The sequence below is a fragment of the Pristiophorus japonicus genome, unplaced genomic scaffold, assembly GCF_044704955.1.
Source record: "Pristiophorus japonicus isolate sPriJap1 unplaced genomic scaffold, sPriJap1.hap1 HAP1_SCAFFOLD_2398, whole genome shotgun sequence".
NCBI lineage: Eukaryota > Metazoa > Chordata > Chondrichthyes > Pristiophoridae > Pristiophorus > Pristiophorus japonicus.
Genome location: NW_027252121.1, coordinates 1 through 6,292, shown reverse-complemented (window position 1 = coordinate 6,292; position 6,292 = coordinate 1).

Sequence of the window (6,292 nt, the reverse complement as noted above, 5' to 3'; positions counted from 1 at the left end):
GTCACCTTTCTTAAGGAAGGATATACTAGCTTTGGAGGGGGTACAGAGACGATTCACTAGGCTGATTCCGGAGATGAGGGGGTCACCTTATGATAGATTGAGTAGACTGGATCTTTACTCGTTGGAGTTCAGAAGGATGAGGGGTGATCTTATAGAAACATTTAAAATCATGAAAGGGATAGACAAGATAGAGGCAGAGAGGTTGTTTCCACTGGTCGGGGAGACTAGAACTAGGGGGCACAGCCTCAAAATACGGGGGAGCCAATTTAAAACCGAGTTGAGAAGGAATTTCTTCTCCCAGAGGGTTGTGAATCTGTGGAATTCTCTGCCCAGGAAAGCAGTTGAGGCTAGCTCATTGAATGTATTCAAGTCACAGATAGATAGATTTTTAACCAATAAGGGAATTAAGGGTTACGGGGAGCGGGCGGGTAAGTGGAGCTGAGTCCACGGCCAGATCAGCCATGATCTTGTTGAATGGCGGAGCAGGCTCGAGGGGCTAGATGGCCTACTCCTGTTCCTAATTCTTATGTGTGCCCGCTCACCGTGTCCCGTCACACTGGTGAGGGGCTAACCGCTGGGCTGTTGTCAGGTTTATCCCCCTCCCCCCTATCTGAGCAGAGCCGTGACACTTCCTGCCCTCCACTCCTTCGCCCCATCATCAAACTCTGGAATTACATCAAATTTACAGCTCGACGGGACGTTGCCGGTGTGCCTCCTCTACCGTCTCCATCTCACCCCATCACCATAACCTTCCATTCCTTTCTCCCTCGTGTGTTTACCTTTAAATGCATCTCTGCTATTTGCTACTGTCTGTGGTAGCGAGTTCGACATTAACAATCGCTAACCACCCTCATTTCAGTCGCTCCAGATTGAGGTGGGAATGTCACTGATGCATGGGCTGAGTCACTTCTCACTCACCAGCCGTTCCCTCGTGCTGTCATCGCTCTCTCCCTCCCTCAATGCTTCCAACTCTCTCCTTTTGTCCCCAGATTTCCAAAGCTGCGAGGGACCTGATGCTTTACTGCGAGGAACCGAGTGACCCCCTGCTGATGGGAATCCCAACATTCGAATCAATTTTCAAACCCAATGGGTTATGCTTAGGGTCGCGATGCTCCCTCAGTATCTGGGCTTCACACTTTAATATTGGTGCCCGAATGATCCAGAGATGTATCGGCTGCCCAAATACTTTCTCATCCACAAGTCTCTGCAGCCCTTCCTTCACTCCAGAAGCACTCAAGCAATGCATTCATCAAACAACTGCACCATTTCCTGGTTGCTCTGATAATCAGGCTTCCTCACTCCTCTCTTATTTCTGATTGTTTATAAAACTATTGTTATCACCCTTTATATTGGCTGGAAGTTTAATTCCAGCTCGCAACCGCTCATCTTACTGTTGGGCTCTTGCTATGCTTTGGGGCTCAGTACCATCACAACAGGCCACCGAGCCACACAGGGCACGCACAATACTCTGTCTAAAACACGGCCTCGTAACATGTGGCGAAAACTCCCAGCCACTGCTCCTGATGGAATTTGAAAACAGTAACCCAGAATCATAGAACAGTTACAGCACAGAAGGCCATTCGGCCCAACGAGCTTGTGCCGGCTCTCTGCAAGAGCCCCTTCAGCTAGTCCCACTCCCCCACCCTTTCCCCGTAACCCTGCACATTCTTTGTCCTTCAGGAACTTATCCAACTCCCTTTTGAAAGCCACGATTGAGTCTGCCTCCACCACCCTCTCAGGCAGCGCATTCCAGATCCTGCGTGAATAAGTTACCTTTGGTACTTTTGCCAGTGACCTTAAATCTGTGTCCTCTGGTTCCCGACCCTTCCACCAATGGGAACAGTTTCTCTCGATCTACTCTGTCCAGACCCCTCATGATTTTGAACACCTCGATCAAATCTCCTCTCAACCTTCTCTGCTCCAAGGAGAACAACCCCAGCTTCTCCAGTCTATCCACGTCACTGAAGTCCCTCACCCCTGGAACCAGTCTCATAAATCCTTTCTGCTCCCTGTTGCCCATTCCCCTTAACTTGTTGAAAATGAATATCGCTGATTAAATTGGGAAAATATGAAAGTAGCTTGTTGAGTGCTGACAAAGATTAGACAGAACTGTACATACCTGAGACCGGGATGCTCCCACTGCCTGCGTGCCCCAAGCCCTGGTACACACGGTGCAGGAATCTGAGTCTCCTTTTCAGTTACAGTCAAGGTGTGAATGAATTGGCGAACCACCAGCCCGTCCTTGTGTTCTGAGTGGAGTGCTCAACCTGACTGATGGATTGCTGCTGTTCATTGGCCCCACCCTGTGGCCCATCTCCCTCCTCCCTCTCGTGTGCTGCCTCATGGGCTTCAGAACAGCAGGTCACACTTGGAAACGTTTCAGGAGCTGCCTGCACACTGAGGGATCTTACAGTTAAATGTCAGACTTCAAAACAAACCACCCCCTCCCTTGCTCTCTGTTTATTTATAAATTCTTTGTTTTAAAATCAGTCCTCTCTGGAATTCTAATCCTTCCGAAGCCCTCCACTCCCCGAGCTCCCGCTCACATCTTTAAAGCGATGTCTTTGGGATTAATTGAAGTTGAGAGGGGGTCGAGAATTGTCCAGAGCTTTAGTTCATTATCTTTGTGATGATTTAATGTTTCCTGTCCCACTTAGTTTTGTCATGCTTCCTACAATTTATGAAGACGTCAGATAACACTCCCAGGCCCATCCCGGCCAGAACCCACCCCAGCCCCCTGCACTCAGGTTACAGAGCAGATGTTAAATCCTCTGGCCTCTCAGCTTAATAGTCATGCCTCAAACAATACCACAAGAAGCTGTCATGAAATGGCAGTTTGTGGGATCTTACTGTGCACACGGGGGCTGCTGGGATTGGCTCCCGGTGCAGTGGATGGGAGACGTTCTCAATAAACTGTCAGCCGTGGCTCAGTGGGCAGAACTCTCACCTGTGAGTCAGAATTTTGTGGGTTCAAGTTCCACTCCAGAGGCTTGAGCACATAACATCTAGCTGACACTCCCAATGCAGTACTGAGGGAGCGCCGCACTGTCGGAGGGGCAGTACTGAGGGAGCGCCGCACTGTCGGAGGGGCAGTACTGAGGGAGCGCTGCACTGTCGGAGGGGCAGTACTGAGGGAGCGCCGCACTGTCGGAGGGGCAGTACTGAGGGAGCGCTGCACTGTCGGAGGGGCAATACTGAGGGAGTGCCGCACTGTCGGAGGGGCAGTACTGAGGGAGGGCCGCACTGTCGGAGGGGCAGTACTGAGGGAGTGCCGCACTGTCGGAGGGGCAGTACTGAGGGAGCGCTGCACTGTCGGAGGGGCAATACTGAGGGAGTGCCGCACTGTCGGAGGGGCAGTACTGAGGGAGGGCCGCACTGTCGGAGGGGCAGTACTGAGGGAGTGCCGCACTGTCGGAGGGGCAGTACTGAGGGAGCGCTGCACTGTCGGAGGGGCAATACCGAGGGAGCGCCGCACTGTTGGAGGGGCAGTACTGAGGGAGCGCTGCACTGTCGGAGGGGCAATACTGAGGGAGTGCCGCACTGTCGGAGGGGCAGTACTGAGGGAGGGCCGCACTGTCGGAGGGGCAGTACTGAGGGAGTGCCGCACTGTCGGAGGGGCAGTACTGAGGGAGCGCCGCACTGTCGGAGGGACAGTACTGAGGGAGCGCCGCACTGTCGGAGGGGCAGTACTGAGGGAGCGCTGCACTGTCGGAGGGGCAGTACTGAGGGAGTGCCGCACTGTCGGAGGGGCAGTACTGAGGGAGAGCCGCACTGTCGGAGGGGCAGTACTGAGGGACGTTAAACTGAGGCCTCGTCTCTCAAGTAAACGATCCCATGTCACTATTTTAAAGAAGAGCAGGGAGCTCTCCCCGGTGTCCTGGGGCCAATATTTATCCCTCAAACATCACAAACAGATGATCTGGTCACTCTCACATTGCTGTGTGGGATCTTGCTGTGCACACATTGCCCGCGGTGTTTCCCACATTACACAGGGACCACCCTCCAACATTCATTGGCTGTGAAGCGCTGTGGGACGTCCTGGTCGTGAAAGGCGCTATAGAAATGCAGGTCCGCATCATTGTCCAAATATTGTCCTCACTGGCCCCGCCCCATACACTGGCCCCGCCCCCATACACTGGCGCTGGCCCCGCCCCATACACTGGCCCCGCCCCCATACACTGGCCCCGCCCCCATACACTGGCGCTGGCCCCGCCCCATACACTGGCCCCGCCCCCATACACTGGCGCTGGCCCCGCCCCATACACTGGCCCCGCCCCCATACACTGGCGCTGGCCCCGCCCCGAGCCGCAGTGTGACGCGGGACGGCGGGTGAGAGAGCTGCCGGCTCCGGGCTCGCGGGGCGGGAGAGGCCGGGGCTCGGGGCCCAGTCGCGGCCTCGGTTATTGATTCCCTCCCGGCAGCGGGGGCTCTGGGAGGGAGGCGCCGCGGCCCCAGGCCCGAGGCCCGGGCTGTTTGCTGAGGGTACAGAGCTCGGGGGGAGGGGGAGACAGAGTGGGATCTAATGTGGAGAAATGTAGTCCCCCCGGGGTCACAGGGTCAGGGTCCAGTCTCAGGGTCAGGGGTCGGCCATTGAGGACTGAGATGAGGAGAAATGACCTCCCTCAGAGGGAGGTGATTCTCTGCCCCGAGGGTTGAGGGTCCTATTATTTTCGGCGGGTTCTCGGCGGTACAGCTCTTTTCCCGCCCGGCGAAAGTTTCCTCTTTATTTTTTTAATGGTATCGCCCAAATCTGACCCCGCCGGTGATTCGGTGTAAAGTGCCGGGACACCGGCGGCGAGGTGTAAAGTGCCGGGACACCGGCGGCGAGGTGTAAAGTGCCGGGACACCGGCGGCAAGGTGTAAAGTGCCGGGACACCGGTGATTCGGTGTAAAGTGCCGGGACACCGGTGATTCGGTGTAAAGTGCCGGGACACCGGCGGCGAGGTGGACAAATGTTGGCAATACTTTTTACGCTTTTTTTTTCCGTGAAATTTAAAAAAAATTTCCCCTCCCTAGGCCCAACCACAGCCTTGGACTCAATTTTTTTAAAACCACCTGCTTTACTTAGTTTCCCCTTAACCGCCGAGAATAAAGGTGCAAGGCCCATTTGCTCACCAGGCAATTAATTTTAACATAAAAGTACATTTCCGGCAGCATTACTCACCAAACGTTAGCAGGTTTTCTGAGCAGCCAATCGGGCATTAAGGGGCTCTCGGGAAAGTCTAGCCCTTAGTCTTTGAGTATATTCAAGACAAACATCGATAGATTTTTGGATATTAAGGGAATCGAGGGATATGGGGACCGGCGGGAATGTGTAGTTGAGGCGGGTGATCAGCCGTGATCTCATTGAATGGCGGGGCAGGCTCGAGGGCCTCTGGATTCCACTCCAGTAACATCAGTACACGGCCACAGTCACATCGCCATCTCTAACAGCCAGCTTCCTGTGTCCCTCAGACTCTGACTCTGCCTGAGAGGACGATTGAGGAGCAACTTGGCGAGCAGCTAGCTGGAACAGAGGGAATGGCGGCGTCCGTTCCTTCAGTGGCCATGAATGCGGTCCACAAGAAGAGTACCTTGATCCCCGAGGGGACTCTGCAAGTCAAAGGCTACGACTTCAACAGGGGCATTGATCACCACGCACTGATGCAGTCCTACCTGACCACCGGGTACCAGGCAACCTGCTTCGGACAGGCTGTCCAACAGATCAATGCAATGGTAGGAATTGGCACATCTTCTCCAGGTGGTTTCTTGCTGTACAATTAGACAGGACCGAAATCAGGAATGGAGGGATACGGGGATCGGGCGGGAAAGTGGAGCTGAGGTCGGTAATCAGCCCTGAACTTATTGAATGGTAGAGCAGGCTCGAGGGGCCAAGTGGGAGGGGGATATCGGGGTAGGGTGTTGGGGGCAGGGTGGATAGGTGTTGGAGGCTGGTCTCGGGGGGGGGGGGGGCTATTGCAGCCCATGCACCCACAGTGCTCCCACCATCGCGCCTGCTTGGGGTGGAGGGCCGTTCCCAGTCGGGAGTGGGGTGTGGGGAGATGGGGGGGAGGGGGCGCGGGGGGAGTTGGGGAGATGGGGGCGAGGGGGCGCGGGGGGAGTTGGGTGGGAGGGGGCGCGGGGGGAGTTGGGGAGATGGAGTGGGGGCAGGGGGAGTTGGGGAGATGGAGTGGGGGCCCGGGGGGAGTTGGGGAGATGGAGTGGGGGCAGGGGGAGATGGGGGGAGGGGGCGCGGGGGGAGTTGGGGAGATGGAGTGGGGGGAGGGGGCGCGGGGGGAGATGGGGGGGAGGG